A 22,400-nucleotide genomic window follows, 5' to 3' on the forward strand; every position below is an offset into this window, starting at 1 on the left:
TTCAGGTCTTCGGGCTGAGCAGCGGTCGCCTGGTAGGCCAAAGCCCTTCGGGGCTGTTGCGCCATGGGGTTTTGTTTGATTTATAAATTAATACTCTCTTCTGCTGATCCGGACCTGGGAAAGGGGATAACATATTCTACTGAGACCGATTGCGATACAGTAGACAACTGGGTGTGCTTAGGATTGCATTCGAGAGGTGGACCATCAGAATCCAGGTGTCTTAATTAAGACAAAGGTCGCAAACTTTCCCAGTCCTAGACCATTCCCATTCCTGCGACGCACAGTGGTTTAGATTCCGTTCGACTTGGAGCAGTCAGGGAACGTAATGCAGACCGTTATTCCACCTCAGTATACCATCACTTAACAAAAAACAGTGCGTACCTAACATGTAACTAACAGGGACAAATATGTATAAAAATGTTTTTCTTCTGTTAATTACAAATTGGTCGATCTATTCAATACGAAATCAATTTCTAAGTCTTCTCGACCGTTTTTACAGTGTATATGTATCTTTTCTTCTGCTGTAAAATTAGAACTTCGTCCTTGCGAGGTACAGGTTCTTAAACGATCAGTTCATAAGCATTTCTTCTTTCTTAATCTGTTTACCCTCCAGGTTTGGTTTTTCTGTCGGAGTCAGAGAGGGATTCTACATCTACCACCTCAAGAGAAGCGTTTTGGAGCGTGAGACTTTGGGTTGGAGGATAGAACTGCCAAGGAGGACCAGTTCCTCTGCGAGATGCCCTCACCTGCTATGCTTAAATAAGTGCCTTGTGGGGGGGGGGGATGGGAAGATCGGAATGAATAGACAAGGAAGGGGGAAGGAAGCGGCCGAGGCCTCAAGTTAGGAACCAACCCGGCATTTTCCTGGAGGAGAAGTGGGAAACCACGGAAAACCACATTGAGAATGTTTGAGGAGGAAATCGAACCCACTCTACTCAATAGATCTCCCGATGGAGAGTGGACCTTACTTATTAAATTCAGCAGTTGTGCCACTTTTCAAGATTCGTGGCAGAGCCCGGAATCGAACCCGGCCCTTCGGAGGTGGCAGCTAATCACACTACCCACTACACCACAGAGGCCATTCCTAATTATTTACTCTAAGATTAATGTACTAACAAGGTGATTTATTCTTGTTCTAAATTATTCTTGTCCTCTCTCTGTGATAACGAAAATGATTATATGAATTAATGAATAATGCCCAATAATAGAAACAATATTCAGTTAATATTGAAACTTCACGATCTCATTTGTCTAGAAATAAACTTTCAATGAAAGTAGTTGTGATCAGTACATGTAGTTCATGTTGAAGAGATGTTGGCGAACGGGACCCAAACCCACAACGTTCCGATTCGCGTCGGATTGTTCTTAACAGTTGATCGATAGTCGCCTGGGTTGTGCTCGTGCTGTTTGAAAATATATAACACATAGAAAATTTATTTCGAGTAGAGTGCGATTGGAGCTATTCTACCCATTCTCACCCATATTTTTAATTACTGTCTCAAAAACGGCACATTACCGACAATTTGGAAGTACGCCAATGTAATTCCACTTCCTAAAAACCCAGGTTCGAAACTCCTATCCGATTACCGTCCCATTTCAATTCTCCCTGCTCTCTCCAAAGCGTTAGAACGGTTGGTACATGCACAAATATTGGAATACCTTCAGGCTCACTCTCTTCTTGACCCCCTGCAATCTGGCTTCCAGAAGGGTCATAGCACAGCCACTGCCTTACTCAAAGTGACTGAGGACATCAGACAAGCAATGGACGAAAGACAAGTGACAATACTCACACTCCTTGACTTCAGCAGTGCTTTTGACACGATAAACATCCAGACATTGCTGATGAAGCTCAAATCGTTCTTCGGTAATGTTGCTTTAAAATTTTTCACCGCATATCTCACAGATCGTATGCAACGTGTTAGAGTACAGGATACTGCTTCTCAGTGGCGACTCCGGGAGGCAGGAACCCTCCAAGGTTCTGTTCTTGGCCCCCTTTTGTTTGTCCTCTATATAAATGATATCTCCTCTAAAATAAAGTATAATAGGTATCACCTCTTTGCCGACGACCTCCAGATTTACTGCCACGTTAATATAAATGATATATCGAATGCAATAAGAGAAATTAACTCCGACCTTCAACAACTCAGTGTGTACGCCAGTGAAAACACTCTCCTCCTCAACCCCCCAAAAATTCAAACAATTATTATCGGTTCTCAGAAATTATTAAAGATCAATTATGCTATTCCTCCAGTGACATTAAATGCCACCGTAATCCCGTTCAGTAAGGAAGTGAAGAACCTAGGTATGACCCTGACTGAAACTCTTGACTGGTCTGCACATGTAAGAAATGCATGTAGCAAGATGTACGCGACGTTACACCCTCTAAAACGACATAAGGATATTTTGCCACAAGACGTAAAGATAAAACTACTCCAAACTTTGATACTACCAATACTTGACTACTGCGACATTGTCCTCATTGATGCAACCCGTGAACAAACTATGAAACTTCAACGAGCATTGAACTCTGGTCTTCGATTTGTTTTCAACTTGAGTTACCATGCTCACATAACCCCTAGCTACACATTTCTTTCCCCGCTGAAACCCGAGAGGCGACGGAAATTCCATGTACTTACGTTGATATATCGAACTCAGAAGGAAAATCTACCCAAATACATCTCTTCATAATTCCATTTATTATCCTCATTCCATAATTGTAACACTAGATCTGGCACTTCCCTCGCTATTCCCGTCAACCACTCTTCAATATATAACAGATCCTTCGTTGTGGCTGGGTCACGACTTTGGAATTCACTCCCAGCTGCTGTCAGGAACTCAAACTCAATATCGAAATTTAAGACTGCATGTAGAGATTACCTGTTGAATACCGCTGATTGTCTCGTGTGTATGATAGGGTGTGTGATTGTGATTTTTATTATTATTATTATTATTATTATTATTATTATTATTATTATTATTATTATTATTATTATTATTACTATTATTATTATAGTGTAATGTACATAATTTTAGCTTCTTACTCATGTACATAGATCACTTTTATGGCCATACTTCTATTTCCATTTACTTTATTACTTATTGTGTTCTCTTTTTGCATTGATTATTTTTTCAGTTAGTATCTTACTTTTTCATTATGACTTTGTCTCTTAATCTATACGCTCCGAATTTTATTCTATTTTGTTTGTTGAACTCTGCTTTCTTTCTTCATTATATGTTGTCCAAATCTGTAATTTTTAGCTTATCTTTGATGTTATGATATAATAGTACATTTCTTTTGTATATGTATTATCTGTAAGTGTAAGAGAGGGCCACGATCCCTAACTTCGCCACTGCTAAAGTCAATAAATAAATAAATAATAAATAAAGTTTCAGTATTCATTGAATTGGCCCACAACGGGCGACTACAGCGTGACGGCTGTTACAGTATATTTAAAACACATAATGCATCATAGGAAAGTCAGACTGTTTCTGACCAGGCAAGCCTCTACCTTAGTACGTACCTGTGATGTGCCTGGCGTGTCCCAGAGCCAGGAGCGCTGACAGAGTTACCAATTGAGTAAAGGCAGACATGATTGTAGCCATCCACAGCCTGGCATCCTTCTTATATTGGGGGAGCAATAAATATCGTCCTTCAGCTCGGGAAGTGTTTCGTAAGTCTACATTAGTTATATTGCCAAGAGTTCATTAGCAGTCTTGTACAGGAATGTAGACTTCCACCTCCGTCTTCCAAGGGCAATGAAAACTGCCCCGTGACTGACAAATCCTTCACAGTGTGACGGTATAGGGCCTCCACATACGGTTTAGCTCGTGGCCAATACGGTATAAGAATCGAACTTCATTTAATATACTGCTGTATTTCACGAGAAAAGTATCACAACTACGAGCACATGTGTTTAAATTATCGCACCTACCTGTACTTGTTCTTGGAAGAATAGCGGACTTCCTTATATGCATCTTATTTTCAGCAAAAGCGCGCCTCAGTCTTGTATTATCATTACTTATTCAGTATCGTTGTTGTTCGATAAATAGTCACAATAAAAAATAGAGGTGCGGTGAGTGTTACTGTACCCTTCGTGAAAATCAAATGATCGTTAATATGTCTCTCGGTGATGATCACGACATACCTATATTATCTGCGCACTTTTTAATGATAGATTTACATCCTAGTGCTGAATCGGTCGACTTCGGTTATCTTTGGAGATTCGTATTCGCAACCTTTGAAACACAAACTAAGAATCGCTTATCATCGCTGTGCGACATCTGGCGTACACTTTAAGTACTCGTACTGTTGTTGTTTACACAGCAAAGCCAAACTATAGAATTCATGCTAGGAACACTTTTCGCAACGGGAAATGTTATATAGTATTAAATATTGTGTGTGTGACACAGTTGTTTGCTTAAAATAATAAAGGTTTATAAAATTCATATCGATCGATCATATTATCGATTCAATTCAGATTTCATTTCCATTCAGTTGGCAGTATTAACGGAACCCTTCTTACTTCTCCAACGAGTACAAAAATCTATCACTAAAAAGTGCGCGGATAATAACTGACTCAACATAGCTACTATAAATTCATAATGCACATAGCACCTAGTAGTAGTGTAATATTCTTTGATTCCTTGAAACAATCCTTTTTATAGGTAGAGCAAGAAATATGTTACAGTTCCATCACCTGACCATGGAGGGAAGTCTGTGAACGACGTAGTGGAGTAAACTTGTGAATGGTTGGTAGTTTTTATTATTCAATTTCTTTCTTAATCTGTTTACCCTCCAGGGTTGAATTTTCCTTCGGACTCAGCGAGGGATCCGAACTCTACTGCCTCAAGCGCAATGCCCTGCAGCGTGAGACTGTCAGTCGGGGGATACAACTGTAGAGGAGGACCAGTACCTAATCTAGACTACCTCACCTGCCATGTTAAACAAAGGCCTTGCGGGGGAATGGGGATTTTGGGAGGAATAGGCAAGGAGGGGAGAAGGAAGCGTCCGTGGCCTTAAGTTAGGTACCATCCCGGCATTTGCCTGGAGGAGAAGTGGCGAACCACAGAAAACCGCTTCCATGATGGCTGGGGAGGGAATCGAACCCCTTTCTACTAAGTTGACATCCCGAGGCTGAGTGTACCCTGCTCCAGTCCTTGTACCATGTTTCAAATTTCGTGGCCGAGCCGGGAATCGAAAGCGGGCCTCCGGGGGTGAAACCTAATCACACTAACCACTACACCACAGAGGCGGACTATTTTTAATTAAAGAAGACAAATTATCAGGAATTTTAAACAAAATTCGTAATTTTCATGCAGTACGTCTCGCCACTCTCTCCGTCAGTGTATCTCGGACCATCACTGACGTCCTACTCGTTGACTCAACGGTCAGCGTTGCGCTCTTGGCTTCAGAGGGTCCCGTGTTCTATACCCGGCCGGGGGGGGGGAGACTTTTACCGCGTCTGATTAATTCTTCTGGCTACGGGACTGAGTGTTAGGGTCTGTCTTCTTCATGTTCACACAACACACTGCTCTACAAACGCGGTATAGTGATTACATCTCTCCCTTGACGTCAGGAAGGCCATCAAGCCATAAAACAGGGTCAAATCCACATGTGCGACACAGACAGGAGACTGCACAAATGTGGTAAAAGTGACGGAAGAAGAATAAGAAGATAAAGAAGAAGGATTCTGGAGTGAGGATAAGGCTCATTTGGGAGGATATGTGTTTAACTCTCACTGGGAGTGCGCAGAGTCTTACATAATATCTTCTGGGTTCTTCTCGAATCTCTGAAGGCTCCAGTAGTTTCCCTCCCATTGAGCTGTAGTATTCTTGCCAGTGTGCGCGTTTCTTCTTCCCACAATCCACGCAGATCGATGTAGATAGAACTTCCTGTTTCAAGAATCGAAACAACAAACTCGATGTGTGATATCTCGCACGATGCCAATTCAAAACAAATAGAATGAAACATACTTTAGCACTATTTTCATTTCATAAACTTGGAAAGTAGTCATTCCCCAGGGAGTCTCTTATACCTCCAACGTCTGTGGGTGGGACTCATAGAATAAACCCACACTATCTCCCGCCTATCGTAAGAGAAGACTTGCTCTTCGGAGCGTGGGTTAGCGACCACAGTCACTTCTATAAGCCTCCTCACTTTCTCTCCTATCCGACTTTCCTTGATCAGCTCTTGTTCTCTTTCGACACACTCGAGCCCTAGAGAGCATTTCCATTTTCACGCGGTTCGTGGCCCTCCTCTTTTTTTGCCGGTACGTTCATTCTTCTTTCATTCTCGTTCTGATTAGTGTCCAATTGTACTTCCTCTTAAAACAGTAATCACCACGACAAGTACAGTGCTGTTCAAACTTTTTCTCATGGCAACACATAACTCTACATGACAGCCATTTCATTATTTTAATTATAAACATAGATTATTTTAACAAAGGAGATTTACTTTAAAGAAATTTAAATTTTTCGAAGTATATATATATGATTTTCCAAGTATAATAGACTATATTAAACACCTTTCCATAGATGCAAAACTTCCACCTTGATGTTCCAATCCAATGACTGCTATGGGCTTGGCGATCATTATACTGCACCCTGGTGGGGGTGTGATAAGCGTCAAGCGATTGTAATTATGATGAATTATTGAGGAATATATATTTCATGTTCAGAATAAATAGTATCTTGCTGTACATACAGTAAGAACAGGCCAGGCCGAGATGGCAGGTTTCACCATACCACAGAATGTTGTCTCCAGTGAGATTAACAAACACAATGAGGGACAGAATTAGGTTTCTCAGAACTTGTGGCAACGGAGAAAGAGAGAGGATAACTTGTTGCCAAAGTTTTCATAGCCCCGGGCAGTCTTGGTAGTAGCAACAGCGCAGGGAGCCGGGTGCAAATTTCTGAGAAATGATGGCGAGGTATCTCCATGTAACTAGCGGGAGTGGAACACGGGGTTGGCACTGGAAGAAAAAAATATGAGCCTTCCCGGTCACGTGGTTAAGGTGGACCAATGGAAACATTCACTTGACCAAAGCAAGGCGACAACTTCGTATTGTAAGAAGCACTAGCGAGGCTAACTCCGTGGATTAAACTGATAGAAAGAAGTGAAATATCGATTCAGAATAAAGTGGAATTTAGGGGCCTTACTATACCATAAAACTCATATAAAGTTAATAATTGCGGGAGATTGCATGGTGTAATTCTGAGAATTCATGGACGCTATTCGTTGATTGGCTGAAGGCAAAGGACGCCACAATAGAGCGCGAAATCCCGAGCCGGGATACGGCAGCTAAATTCGCGAATATATCCATTACCAGCGAACGATAATAGTTGAGAATTGGTATAGAGCATTTGAGAACATAATTACATCATTGGATCATATATTAAAGCCACGGGCCAAACCGCAAACTGTCGTATGAAGATATCGGGACTGTGCATCCCAAGATGACCTCCGTTGAACTCGGAAGAGAGGGGATACAAGTATAAATATGAGGTCGTATACTAGGACGCGCAAGTATTCTGATATTGTGTTCGAGCTGATACCACGCTAGGAGTACGCAAGTACTTCTGATAAGGTGTTCGGGCGGTCACTACGCCAGTGGTGCGTAACTACTTTAGACAAAGCGTTCGAGCCGTGACTACGCCAGGGGTGCGAGTGTGTACTTACTCGTGGAGTAGGATTCGAAGTATTATATTGTTACATAGTACAGGGATTCATGACGTGATGTAGCTCATATTACAGTCCTGAGCAGTCTACTAATATGAAGTGTTGCAAATAGACAGGACTCAGTAAAGCCTAACTTACGGAGTGTGAGATTCTACCAACCGATTAGGAAATGCGTTACATGAGAACGGTCACGAGTGTTTATGTCACCTAGTGAACAGTCGATTCTAAACTGATACCTGGTCAGCTACACGAACGTGAAACGGGAAATTCAAGTGCGCGCACGGGCCGTTGTAAAGGGAAACCCGAGGTATCCCATATTCCTAGTGTCCGGGAAAGGAATGAAGAATGTAAATCTACATTAAGTGGGCTAGATACAAGGCCGAGAGTGTAAAATTTGTGAATAGAATTTAGGGTGGAAATTATTCCAAAGTGCAACAGCTAATTTATTTGTTTTTATTCAAAATGTGTAAAGTTGAAAAGGGTCAACGATTAATTCTTCAAGCTGGCATGAATACCAGTGGAATGCATTGCTAAAAACCGGAGGGGCTATGGCTTCTCGTCCGGTTTTAGCAGACTACAATGGCAGAGTTGAGTACCTTTTAATATATTTATAGATTGCTATCGTTAGGGGGAGGAAATCATATTAATTTATCATGGTAACTTGATTGTGAAACGAGCCGTTACGTCTCGTATAAATTCAAAGATAGATAGACAAAGGGACAAATTAATATGTAGATTAGATCAAGCACTCATCATAATTTTGATTATTAAATAGAGTATAGTAGGGTTGAGTTGTTTGATATAATATGGAGCACGTTTCACATAAAGATAATGTAAATATTCATTTCGGAGTGCTTCCAAAGTGTTTTTCCGTTATCGGAATTTTTATAGATATTAAGGCATGTTGTTAAGATAATCCAGAGGTAGGATTGCCAAGTGATTTAAATTGTTGTGGGACGGAATGAAGTCCATTGATTTGTTTGTAAATATCGCGAAGTTCGCCAGTGGACAAAATAATAATAATATGTACAAGTGTCGAAGTAGTACAATAGAATTTGGTAATGTGTAAAGGCGTGTTTAATAATAATCTTTGAGAATAAAGGCACGGGCCTAGTTGGATAAAATGATTGCAAATTAAAGTAATTTAAATGTGGAGATCACATGTGCCGTGAATAATTCTAATTTGTGCAGTGAATCCGGTTTTAACACTAATTGTTGATTTAACGTTTTTGGACTCCATAATAATCATAAATAAATTTGGTAGAAACGAGATAGGCACTTTTATAATATGGTCACGCTATGTTTGAGGTCCAGAGGGATTTGAGCCAAAAGTTGAGATTTGGAGTTTTGTGGGACAGAAATCCAGCCCGAAATGAAAGTGAATTGTACTGATATTGATGAAGAAATAGATGGATCTTAAGGCCCACATAGAGGTTGTATTTATATACCGGTGTATTGAGTGGCAGAATAGAGTCCACACACCGAGGGTTAATTTGTGAAAATGTTTTGAAGAGTTCCAATGGATAAATGGACTTCAAAATGGAAAAGGAAGGAATAATTTAACACTTGCAGAGATTGGAGGTATTTGCCCAACTGCGAGGTGTATGGGATTTGAGAATTGTCTTAGGAGCATATGGTCTCCATGAATTAACGGCAGTACGAAAATAAGGTGGCGGATTCGAACACTAGTATGTCCCGACCGATGTGAATTCGGATCTTGGTGATTTCTGTTTGGGAGAGAACGTATGTGACCAAATTATAAAGATGGGGAATAAAAATAAAGATTCTCGAAAGAAGTAATAATAATAATAATATTCCAAGTAAATCATATCTGGATTGATTAGTGCCAAAATAAATCGGAGTTGTAAAAGGGGTTATGCGTTAAACATATTAAGAGTGGACTACCGTGTAACAGGCGAAATTATTTTTTTTTCAAATTAATAATAATAATAAATATAAAAAATACTTTTTTAAAAGAAGAATTTACTTTTTTATATTTTGGACATAATAATGATGTTGGGAGTTGAAATGAAAAATTTGAGATTTTTAACTAATAATAATAAAAATGAGAATATTTGAAGCAGGAGAAGAAGAATAATCAAAGAAGGTACTTTTATTTATTTCAGATGAAAATAAAATAAAATCGCGAAAAGTTGAAATATTAGTCCGAGGATGATTATGGGTTACGATAATCATGATCTCCACAAAACATAATGATAATAATAATAATAATAATAATATTCAATCAAATATTTTTTTATTTTATTTATTTTTCTTATTATTTCGGATGCTGATGATGGATGATACTAGGGAAGTCAGCTGGCGAATTAACGTAATGATGTCAATTGGTTGTAAATAATAAGTTAAGTTAATATGTGTACAATGAAGGCAAATCCCTACATCTGGACCATTAGGTTAGAGTCCCTTTGTCGTATTCCTTGAACTAACGATTAGCATATCTTGGTTAGGAACCCGGGGAGAGTTTGTAGTTTCCCGGGTTGGTCTCATCTCAATTAAAGTGGAGGCGATAACATGGTCCATGTGATCGCGCCTACTTAGCCAACAGGTATTTGGTCCATGATCAAATATGGTCATGGTGTTAACGAAGGTAAATCTGATACCTTCAGATATCAACGGTTCTACCACCAAAATGGAAGGGTGGTCAAAAGTGACAAATATTATGTAATCATTTTCAGGAATAATTTGCCAAATTACCGGCAAATCAAGGGTCAACAGATTTTGATTGTGTGTAAAATTTCATTTGTTTACTTAAATAAATGCTCCTTTAGCATTTGCAAGGAAACAGTTCCAGGTTCTTGTTCTTGTAGAATAGTAAACCCTTGGTGACCGTTTAAATATCCGTCCCCATTCCTAGGACGGAGCCTTCATGATTTTCCTTTGATCTGAATATATATAATTTGTGTGTTTTATGATGAGCCTTAAAGTTAAAGATTAGAGTGTCCCGTTCAACCCTGTAGTACTGATTGGATGGTGCCCTTACATTTAGTTTGAGATCTTATATCTCAAAACATTTTTTTATTGAGTATTAGTTGCGATGGATTCGGACCGTAACACTCCCTGAGATAAATGCTGGTTGGGACTCAGGCTTTGAGCGGGTACATCATGGCGGCCAACGTGAAGGGCTGATTGCATCATGCTTGAGCAACGTGTGACTTTAATTTAATTTTTGCTATATATAAAAAAATTAAACGGAACTTTGTTGCATTAGCGACGACATCATGTCACACAACTAAGGGACGGATTCCATAATAGTTAGACCCAATCGTGGGACTTAATACATTTAGGCTGATTATATTATGATTAAACCCAATCGGGGTATTTGAATTAATTATAGACCGCATCACGGTTATGCGTTTTTGGGAAGCATTTATTCAGATCTAGGAAGGTAAATCTAAATAGTGATGGCATCATCTAGTGTACGAGATGACCCCATTATTATAATACGTTGTTTATTAAATTGGATGTTTACATTTCATTTGTTTTTCATTTATTATTCGGTCATTGTGTTCAGAAATTTATTAACATAGCATAGGCTAGTAGTAATTTCCGAACGGGACTCATTTTATAGGATGATAGAAGTAGGTTGTTGGGCTCATCAGTTAGTAAAATAATTTTTTTTGTAAATTTTCTGATGCGATTTTATATCTGCGAACGTGGAGGCTCCACACTTTGGTCACCAAAGGGCAGTAGGAGTATATTGTAAGAACAAGGAGAATATGGTAAAATTTATACTTGGTACCAAACTCCAAGTTAATACAGGAATGAGAACTGGAACTGTCGACGAGAATTTATTAATTTCAGATTTAAAGCTACGAGACGGCTGTGTTATGTCAAAATGTTAGGTGGTGTTTGACATAACAGTTTCAAAATTAATTTCTATATGTGTCTGACACGTATTTATTCTGGATGGAACCAAGCAAGATTTGTTGTCCTTATTCTACTCGTTGTTTGATACGAGTAATTGAATATAAATTGTGGTAAGAAAATAAAAATTTAATTCGAGTATTGAACCGTTAGATGATAGGACCTTGACCATCTGTTAAACGTAGTGCTGTAGGGCGAGGAGCCGTTTGGCCCTAATTTGTTATGATATAAATTCATAATGTCTGATGTGGAGGGGGAGATATCCCAGGATGGACATGTAGGAGGGGAAGAATCGCTTACGTTGGCGGAGATGATGAGGGCTATGGCTCTTCAACTTAGGTCGTTAGATAGATCTGTAGAACAGTCCAAATCTTCTTTAGAACAGTCTATGGGGCAGAAATTTGAAGAAATGCGGATTACTTGTGATAATAGTAAGATGGAGTTAGTAGAGCAAATAAGTGAAGTGCGGACCGCGTGTCAAAATTACGAACGTGAATTTACCCGAGGGCTAGACCAGGTACGCGAGGCGTGTCATAAGGCGAAGGAGGAAATGAAAGAACATTTCGATTCAAGTCTGATCCGAGTGACCGAGAGGGTAGAGCGAGTTAGGTCCGAAGCATTGGAGGATCGTAACGAAATCAGGGAAAGGCTCGTGGCAGGACTCAATGAAATCACGACCCAGATGTCAGCTGATCGTGATGAGTCAAAGGCCCAAAATGACAAAATGCGAGAGGAGTGTCGGCTAGGACGGGAGGAGATTAGGTCTCAGATCCAAGGCCATATCATTCAAGCCGTACGGAAAACTGACGAGATAGTGAAGAACGTGGAAACGCTACGTACTGACCACCAACGTACGGAAGCGAAGGTTTCGGTTCTGGAGTCAGAAGTTGAATCCCTCAAAAATAATCGTGAGGTTTCAACCAAATTAGAGGATGCAGGAGTCCGGATCGAAAGTTTAGATCACAGGTTGGAGGCTTGTGAGGATATAAATGATAAGCTGATCAAAGCGACCGAAGCACTTGAAATACGGGAGCAGGAAACCGAAGAGTTGGAACGAAAATTAGGGAGTAAACTGGAAGAGTGCGTGGAGAGACAGTTTAAGACTAAGTTCATTGCGGATGTCAACGCGGATAAAATAGATGAACTGAGGAAGGAAGTTGAACTGTTAAAAACGCACGAGGACAGGTCCGGTACTCGAGACTTTAACCTAGAGTATAGGGAGTTCGAGACCCCAGAGAACAGAGGGTTGAATAGGATGAAGGAGGAAAACTTGGCAGCTGATACGACAGGTTGGAAACTCCACATGGGAGACGGATCATCGTCGGCTTCTGCGAACCATGCGACGTCTCCTATAGTTCATTTTATTAGGATGTCGGATGACAAACCTCCCAAGTTCGATTCTCGAGGGCAAATCACGCCAAAATGGTTCATCAGGGAGATCACAAATTACATCCAAGAGCACAGGATACCTGCCGAAAAACAACTGCGGACAGTGGAAAAATTTCTGGACGGATCGCCAGCGATTTGGTTCAGGGCGTTTCTTTACACCTTTGATGACTTCATGGGGTTCCGCCAAGCCTTTTTACAGAAGTATTGGAGTATGGAGTCGCAGCAGAATCTCAGGTTAGAGTTATACTCGAGACGATACTCTACTTCTGCGCCAACAAAGTGCTCCGAGTACTTCACCGCACAATTTCATAAAATGCGCGAGTTGGACAATCCGGTCTGTGAGACCGAGCTCATAAGTGCTATTGCGAAGCAGTTGCCGTTTGAAATTCAGCGAATGCTGATTGCTTCTCATGTACGCACTGCAGTACAGGCGGAAAGTTTGTTAAGGCAACTTGACCAGACGACCCATCACGGAAATGGTAGGCACCAAAGATCGTCAGAGCCGCAAGTTAATAATATTGAAATGGGGACAAGCCCGAAAACAGAGTCCACTAGAGACCAGAGCACGAACACCAGTCGTGAATTAACAACTTCTAAGGGGAGAACGTATGAACAAAATGGGCAACCTAGACCATGGAACAACCGAGGGACATTTCAGGAGAATGGAAGACCGCAGTACCGGGGAAACTTCCAGAGAGATAGGGGATACCGAGGATATGAGGGAAGGAGGAATAACAGTCGACCTTACCCGTACCCAGGACGGAACCCAGCCCAGCATACAGTTCGTCAGAAGGCAAATGACGAATTGGAGGATAGACATCAGGAGAGCAGGCGATATATAGATGAACTGAATAAACGGAAATGGAAAGATGCGATCCAGAATAGGAATCCAGATGAACAGGTTTCCGGAGCTGAGAGCATACAGCTACAGCAAGCCAGATCGGAGCGCCAATTGGATACGAATGCAAGCCAATTTGACCCTGAACAAAGGTTCGGGGCCACAAAAAACGCCAAATTTTAGAGGGGGAATGGACGATCGCAAAGATCGATTCATGGATTGCGACCCCGGAGGAATTAATCGACGACCCTCAAACTCTGATCGCCAAGAGCATCAGACAGTTACCCATTATCTTTACTAGGATTGGGAACTTAAAGATACGCTCACTTATTGATAAGGCGCTAGCATCTCTGTAGTTTCACAAAATTTAATGGATGAATTAAAATCAAAATTTAATATCCCTATTATTCCAGTTTCAAGTATCAAAATTCGAGGGATAGTTCCGGACAAAAATGTCATTTGTAAGCAGCAAGCTTTATTAGAAGTCGAAATTGGTCAGTCGACCTTTCCACACGCATTCGTGGTGATGGCTAAGATTAACTACAACCTTATCATTGGGGCTGATTTCATGACGAAGTATCACGCTTTGATTGACATGGGAGACAATACAATCAAGTTCAAGTGTGAAGATAGTATAGAGGACGCATCAATGGACCCTCAGGAAGCAACAATAAATAACGAAGAAACTGTCTGGAACACGGTGGTTCAAGTTTGGGACAACGAACTAGTAGACGCAGCCGGCGTTGAAACAGAAGAAATCGTCGGAACTGTGGGAGAAGATGATGGGAATTGTGAGAAGAACATTGAGGGAAAAATTAATGAAGCAAACATCGATCTAGAGGGCAAGGCAAAATTAGCGGACATTTTGAGAAAACATTGGGACACATTTGGCGCGAAACCGGGGAAGATCCAAAATTTTGAATATGAATTAAATGTTAACGACTGGTCCCCGTATAAGAGAAAGGTATACCCTGTCGCGGAGAAATTCTATCCGCAAGTCAGGGAGGCTATTAGGGACATGGAGAAGGAAGGTCTTATATCTAAGTCCCCGACTCCATTCTTGAACCCGTTAGTGGTGGTCAGAAAACCCGATGGTTCCGTGCGCATTTGCCTGGACGCACGGGCCATAAATGAGAGACTGGTACCAGAATATGAACAAGCGCCAGCCATTAAAGAAATTTTAAAGAAATTTAGGGACATGAGGTTCTTCTCGACGTTTGATCTCACCTCGTCCTTTCATCACATAGTATTAGAAGAGAAATCAAAATTGTTGACTGGATTTTTGTTTGACCAGCAAACATATGTTTTTAACAGGGTCCCATTTGGTATTAAGAACGCTGGATCGCTCTTGATCGAAACCTCAGCCCTAAAGTCAGAGACACAACCATTCGGTATGTGGATGATATTTTGATAGCCACAAAGTCTCTAGAGGAACATTTAGAAATCATCGACGAGGTCCTCACAGATTTGGGGAAGAATAACTTCAAAGTAAATCTACCTAAGTCCCATCTGTGTCAAGAAGAAGTTCTGTTTTTGGGTCACTTAGTTGACGGAGAAGGAGTACGACCAAATCCTTTGAAAATAGAGGCAATCAGGTTATTCCCAAAACCTACCAATATTAAACATATCAGGCAGTTTCTCGGTATGTGTCAATTATTCGCGGATCATTGCCCAGAGTATACATCAGTCGTGGCACCATTGCAAGACCTTCTCAGAAAGAACAACCGTTGGAAGTGGGATTCAGCATGCGAACAGGCTTTCGATCAAACCAAGCAAAGGCTATTGCAGAGCGTAAAATTAGGATATCCAGACTACGAAGCAAAATTTATCATTCAGACGGACGCTTCCACCATAGGGATCGGAGCGGTCCTATTGCAAGAAGAACCAGAGAACAATAGCAAGAAAACATACATTGCGTTCATGAGACGAAAATTGCGGAAACATGAGACCAAATACACCATCACCGAGTTAGAGATGTTGGCCATCGTCAATGCCCTGCAATATTGGAGGAAGATAATCTATGGTTTCCCGATTATCATTCGCACAGATCACAAGGCATTGACATTCATAATGAAAACCAATATGGCAAGTGAGAGGGTCAGCCGTTGGGCTTTGTTTGTTCAACAGTTTGATCTTACCGTTGAACACTGCCCAGGGAAATTGAATATCTTGGCGGATACATTAAGCCGTAACCCGAACCCAGATGATTTCGCGATACACCGTTTGGAACTGGTCGATGAGGATCGTGAGGTACTTGAAAAATTGAGGGAAATCGGAACGCTGTAGAAGAGAGACGATTTTACCAATTTAATGATTGATTTCTTTACCCAGAAACTTCAACCTGGCAGTCCCGAATTTGTTAGAGCAGGAAAAATGGCTCCAAATTACCATTACAACAATGGGACCCTGCACAAGTTCGTGGACGAGAACCATACGAAGCTGAGGATAGTCGTGCCTTCGGAGATCCAAAAGGCACTTGTAAATCACGTTCACCGAGTCATAGGCCAAGGTGGAATCGGGAAGGTGTTATCCACGATCCAAGAAACTTTCGTATGGAATAGAATGAACAAAATAGTCAGAGATGTATTGCGAACATGTGACATTTGTCAGCGCATTAAGCCGAATCCATTCTTGCTCAAACAATCACCGCGTCCATTGTTACCAACTGAGCCAAAAGAGATGTTCGCAATGGACCTATACAGCCCTTTGCCAAAAGCCCGCAGGGGAAACAAATTCATTTTAGTAAGCTTAGACGTGTTTTCCAAATTCGTGGCTCTATATCCCATGCAGAAAGCAAATTCTAAACTGGTATTGAGGGGGTAATATCTCACATAATCCCAACCATGGGAAAGCCGAAATTCATCTTGACTGACCATGGAAGTCAATTCACATCCTTGGCATTTGCAAACGAACTACGCAGGCTAGACATCAAACATGTACTGAGCTCGATACGGCGTCCTGAAGCCAACCCGTCAGAACGAATCATGAGGGAGATCGCCAAATTCTGTAGGATTTATTGCTCAGAAGCACACTGGCGATGGATCGATGTGGTACCGATAATCACAGAATGTATCAATACCACTATGCACGAAGCTACGGGACGGATACCTGCGGTGGTTCACCATAACCAAATTCCAGCCAGACCATGGCATGAAGTCGTCGATTGCCCGACGGATCCGCGAGAGTCACAAGAAATGTGCGTAACTAAGACACGTGAACACCTGCAAGCGCAAGCTGATAGAAGGTTGAGGAGGCTGAGGAACAAGCGGTTTCATCGCCCATTGAGGGTAGGCGAGCTTGTATTAGTCAAGAAGCCGACGCCATCGAATCCAGAGCAAAAGGTATACCACAAATTTTCTTGACTTTATGTGGGACCATTCAAAATTATTCATACTTACGAGAATAATTCCTACAAGGTCCAGAGCATGGATGGCACCACAGAAAGTGTGTACAACGCCGCAAACCTTAAATTGTACCACACTCCAGCCGAGGGTATGGAAGAAGGCGGAGAAGACGAAGATGACGAGGCAGAAGAAGAGGGGGAAGGAGATGAAGAAGAAGATGCCGTAGGAGAAGAAGAAGCCATGGAAGTAGATGTAAATATGATCCGGCCTACACCAATAGCCAGACCATGTTCAGAATGTGGAAACCTAGACAGCGACGTCCTGGAGTTCGTAGCAATGATTCGTCAGATAGAACAAGAGAACAAAGCACTTCGAAAGGAGAATCATCGACGACGGAACGAGATTGTTGAAGCCAAGGAACGGCTTGAGTTTAGAAGGATGTCAGAAAATAATTGATGACGCTATAGTGATTCCAAAGTTAATAAAAATTTCATGTATGCACAAAATGTTGGGCGCCATGATGTACCCGCTCAAAGCCTGAGTCCCAACCAGCATTTATCTCAGGGAGTGTTACGGTCCGAATCCATCGCAACTAATACTCAATAAAAAAATATTTTGAGATATAAAATCTCAAACTAAATGTAAGGGCGCCATCCAATCAGTACTACAGGGTTGAACGGGACACTCTAATCTTTAACTTTAAGGCTCATCATAAAACACACAAATTATATATATTCAGATCAAAGGAAAATCATGAAGGCTCCGTCCTAGGAATGGGGACGGATATTTAAACGGTCACCAAGGGTTTACTATTCTACAAGAACAAGAACCTGGAACTGTTTCCTTGCAAATGCTAAAGGAGCATTTATTTAAGTAAACAAATGAAATTTTACACACAATCAAAATCTGTTGACCCTTGATTTGCCGGTAATTTGGCAAATTATTCCTGAAAATGATTACATAATATTTGTCACTTTTGACCACCCTTCCATTTTGGTGGTAGAACCGTTGATATCTGAAGGTATCAGATTTACCTTCGTTAACACCATGACCATATTTGATCATGGACCAAATACCTGTTGGCTAAGTAGGCGCGATCACATGGACCATGTTATCGCCTCCACTTTAATTGAGATGAGACCAACCCGGGAAACTACAAACTCTCCCCGGGTTCCTAACCAAGATATGCTAATCGTTAGTTCAAGGAATACGACAAAGGGACTCTAACCTAATGGTCCAGATGTAGGGATTTGCCTTCATTGTACACATATTAACTTAACTTATTATTTACAACCAATTGACATCATTACGTTAATTCGCCAGCTGACTTCCCTAGTATCATCCATCATCAGCATCCGAAATAATAAGAAAAATAAATAAAATAAAAAAATATTTGATTGAATATTATTATTATTATTATTATCATTATGTTTTGTGGAGATCATGATTATCGTAACCCATAATCATCCTCGGACTAATATTTCAACTTTTCGCGATTTTATTTTATTTTCATCTGAAATAAATAAAAGTACCTTCTTTGATTATTCTTCTTCTCCTGCTTCAAATATTCTCATTTTTATTATTATTAGTTAAAAATCTCAAATTTTTCATTTCAACTCCCAACATCATTATTATGTCCAAAATATAAAAAAAGTAAATTCTTCTTTAAAAGTATTTTTTTATATTTATTATTATTATTAATTTGAAAAAAATTAATTTCGCCTGTTACACGGTAGTCCACTCTTAATATGTTTAACGCATAACCCCTTTTACAACTCCGATTTATTTTGGCACTAATCAATCCAGATATGATTTACTTGGAATATTATTATTATTATTACTTCTTTCGAGAATCTTTATTTTTATTCCCCATCTTTATAATTTGGTCACATACGTTCTCTCCCAAACAGAAATCACCAAGATCCGAATTCACATCGGTCGGGACATACTAGTGTTCGAATCCGCCACCTTATTTTCGTACTGCCGTTAATTCATGGAGACCATATGCTCCTAAGACAATTCTCAAATCCCATACACCTCGCAGTTGGGCAAATACCTCCAATCTCTGCAAGTGTTAAATTATTCCTTCCTTTTCCATTTTGAAGTCCATTTATCCATTGGAACTCTTCAAAACATTTTCACAAATTAACCCTCGGTGTGTGGACTCTATTCTGCCACTCAATACACCGGTATATAAATACAACCTCTATGTGGGCCTTAAGATCCATCTATTTCTTCATCAACATCAGTACAATTCACTTTCATTTCGGGCCGGATTTCTGTCCCACAAAACTCCAAATCTCAACTTTTGCCTCAAATCCCTCTGGACCTCAAACATAGCGTGACCATATTATAAAAGTGCCTATCTCGTTTCTACCAAATTTATTTATGATTATTATGGAGTCCAAAAACGTTAAATCAACAATTAGTGTTAAAACCGGATTCACTGCACAAATTAGAATTATTCACGGCACATGTGATCTCCACATTTAAATTACTTTAATTTGCAATCATTTTATCCAACTAGGCCCGTGCCTTTATTCTCAAAGATTATTATTAAACACGCCTTTACACATTACCAAATTCTATTGTACTACTTCGACACTTGTACATATTATTATTATTTTGTCCACTGGCGAACTTCGCGATATTTACAAACAAATCAATGGACTTCATTCCGTCCCACAACAATTTAAATCACTTGGCAATCCTACCTCTGGATTATCTTAACAACATGCCTTAATATCTATAAAAATTCCGATAACGGAAAAACACTTTGGAAGCACTCCGAAATGAATATTTACATTATCTTTATGTGAAACGTGCTCCATATTATATCAAACAACTCAACCCTACTATACTCTACTTAATAATCAAAATTATGATGAGTGCTTGATCTAATCTACATATTAATTTGTCCCTTTGTCTATCTATCTTTGAATTTATACGAGCCGTAACGGCTCGTTTCACAATCAAGTTACCATGATAAATTAATATGATTTCCTCCCCCTAACGATAGCAATCTATAAATATATTAAAAGGTACTCAACTCTGCCATTGTAGTCTGCTAAAACCGGACGAGAAGCCATAGCCCCTCCGGTTTTTAGCAATGCATTCCACTGGTATTCATGCCAGCTTGAAGAATTAATCGTTGACCCGTTTCAACTTTACACATTTTGAATAAAAACAAATAAATTAGCTGTTGCACTTTGGAATAATTTCCACCCTAAATTCTATTCACAGATTTTACACTCTCGGCCTTGTATCTAGCCCACTTAATGTAGATTTACATTCTTCATTCCTTTCCCGGACACTAGGAACATGGGATACCTCTGGTTTCCCTTTACAACGGCCTGTGCGCGCACTTGAATTTCCCGTTTCACGTTCGTGTAGCTGACCAGGTATCAGTTTAGAATCGACTGTTCACTAGGTGACATAAACACTCGTGACCGTTCTCATGTAACGCACTTCCTAATCTGTTGGTAGAATCTCACACTCCGTAAGTTAGGCTTTACTGAGTCCTGTCTATTTGCAACACTTCATATTAGTAGACTGCTCAGGACTGTAATATGAGCTACATCACGTCATGAATCCCTGTACTATGTAACAATATAATACTTCGAATCCTACTCCACGAGTAAGTACACACTCGCACCCCTGGCGTAGTCACGGCTCGAACGCTTTGTCTAAAGTAGTTACGCACCACTGGCGTAGTGACCGCCCGAACACTTTATCAGAAGTACTTGCGTACCCCTAGCGTGGTATCAGCTCGAACACAATATCAGAATACTTGCGCGTCCTAGTATACGACCTCATATTTATACTTGTATCCCCTCTCTTTCGAGTTCAACGGAGGTCATCTTGGGATGCACAGTCCCGATATCTTCATACGACAGTTTGCGGTTTGGCCCGTGGCTTTAATATATGATCCAATGATGTAATTATGTTCTCAAATGCTCTATACCAATTCTCAACTATTATCGTTCGCTGGTAATGGATATATTCGCGAATTTAGCTGCCGTATCCCGGCTCGGGATTTCGCGCTCTATTGTGGCGTCCTTTGCCTTCAGCCAATCAACGAATAGCGTCCATGAATTCTCAGAATTACACCATGCAATCTCCCGCAATTATTAACTTTATATGAGTTTTATGGTATAGTAAGGCCCCTAAATTCCACTTTATTCTGAATCGATATTTCACTTCTTTCTATCAGTTTAATCCACGGAGTTAGCCTCGCTAGTGCTTCTTACAATACGAAGTTGTCGCCTTGCTTTGGTCAAGTGAATGTTTCCATTGGTCCACCTTAACCACGTGACCGGGAAGGCTCATATTTTTTCTTCCAGTGCCAACCCCGTGTTGCACTCCCGCTAGTTACATGGAGATACCTCGCCATCATTTCTCAGAAATTTGCACCCGGCTCCCTGCGCTGTTGCTACTACCAAGACTGCCCGGGGCTATGAAAACTTTGGCAACAAGTTATCCTCTCTCTTTCCCCGTTGCCACAAGTTCTGAGAAACCTAATTCTGTCCCTCATTGTGTTTGTTAATCTCACTGGAGACAACATTCTGTGGTATGGTGAAACCTGCCATCTCGGCCTGGCCTGTTCTTACTGTATGTACAGCAAGATACTATTTATTCTGAACATGAAATATATATTCCTCAATAATTCATCGTAATTACAATTGCATGACGCTTATCACACCCCCACCAGGGTGCAATACATCGGGTCGGATGCAGGATATATTCACACATATTTCCTCATCTAACATTCTCGAACTTCTAGTTTAACTGATTTTGTATTAGCATAACAGTAAAGCGCACTTTCACACGAAATGGCGTAGAAAACTGCAACAAAACGATGAGGGCTCTTTGACTGAGATGAGGAGAAACCCAGAGGCTGTTGAAATCTGACTCTTGGTACTTAGGTTTTAATATCTGGTTGTTTTTATGTTCCGCTAGTTCCTCCTGTTCGATAAGTTGAAGTTCACAAGAGCTGGAGGGTGCAAAAGGATTTCTTATCCACTCATATTGGTTTACATTTAGTGTTGGAAAATATCCATCCAGCCTCGATTTCAGTTGCATTAAATGATTATGAACCAGTGGTTGTATTTTTGTCACTAATTGGACATTTAGATGCCAATGGAACCAGCTCAAAAGTTCTTTCATTTGTTTTTCTCAACCATACACCGACTTTGTCCCTTAAAGCGGCAAGTTTGTGTGTAGCGGTGCACTCCTCCCTTGTAGACCAGTATTCCTTATTTTTTTA

Source organism: Anabrus simplex, chromosome 8 (genome assembly GCF_040414725.1).
Source record: "Anabrus simplex isolate iqAnaSimp1 chromosome 8, ASM4041472v1, whole genome shotgun sequence".
NCBI lineage: Eukaryota > Metazoa > Arthropoda > Insecta > Orthoptera > Tettigoniidae > Anabrus > Anabrus simplex.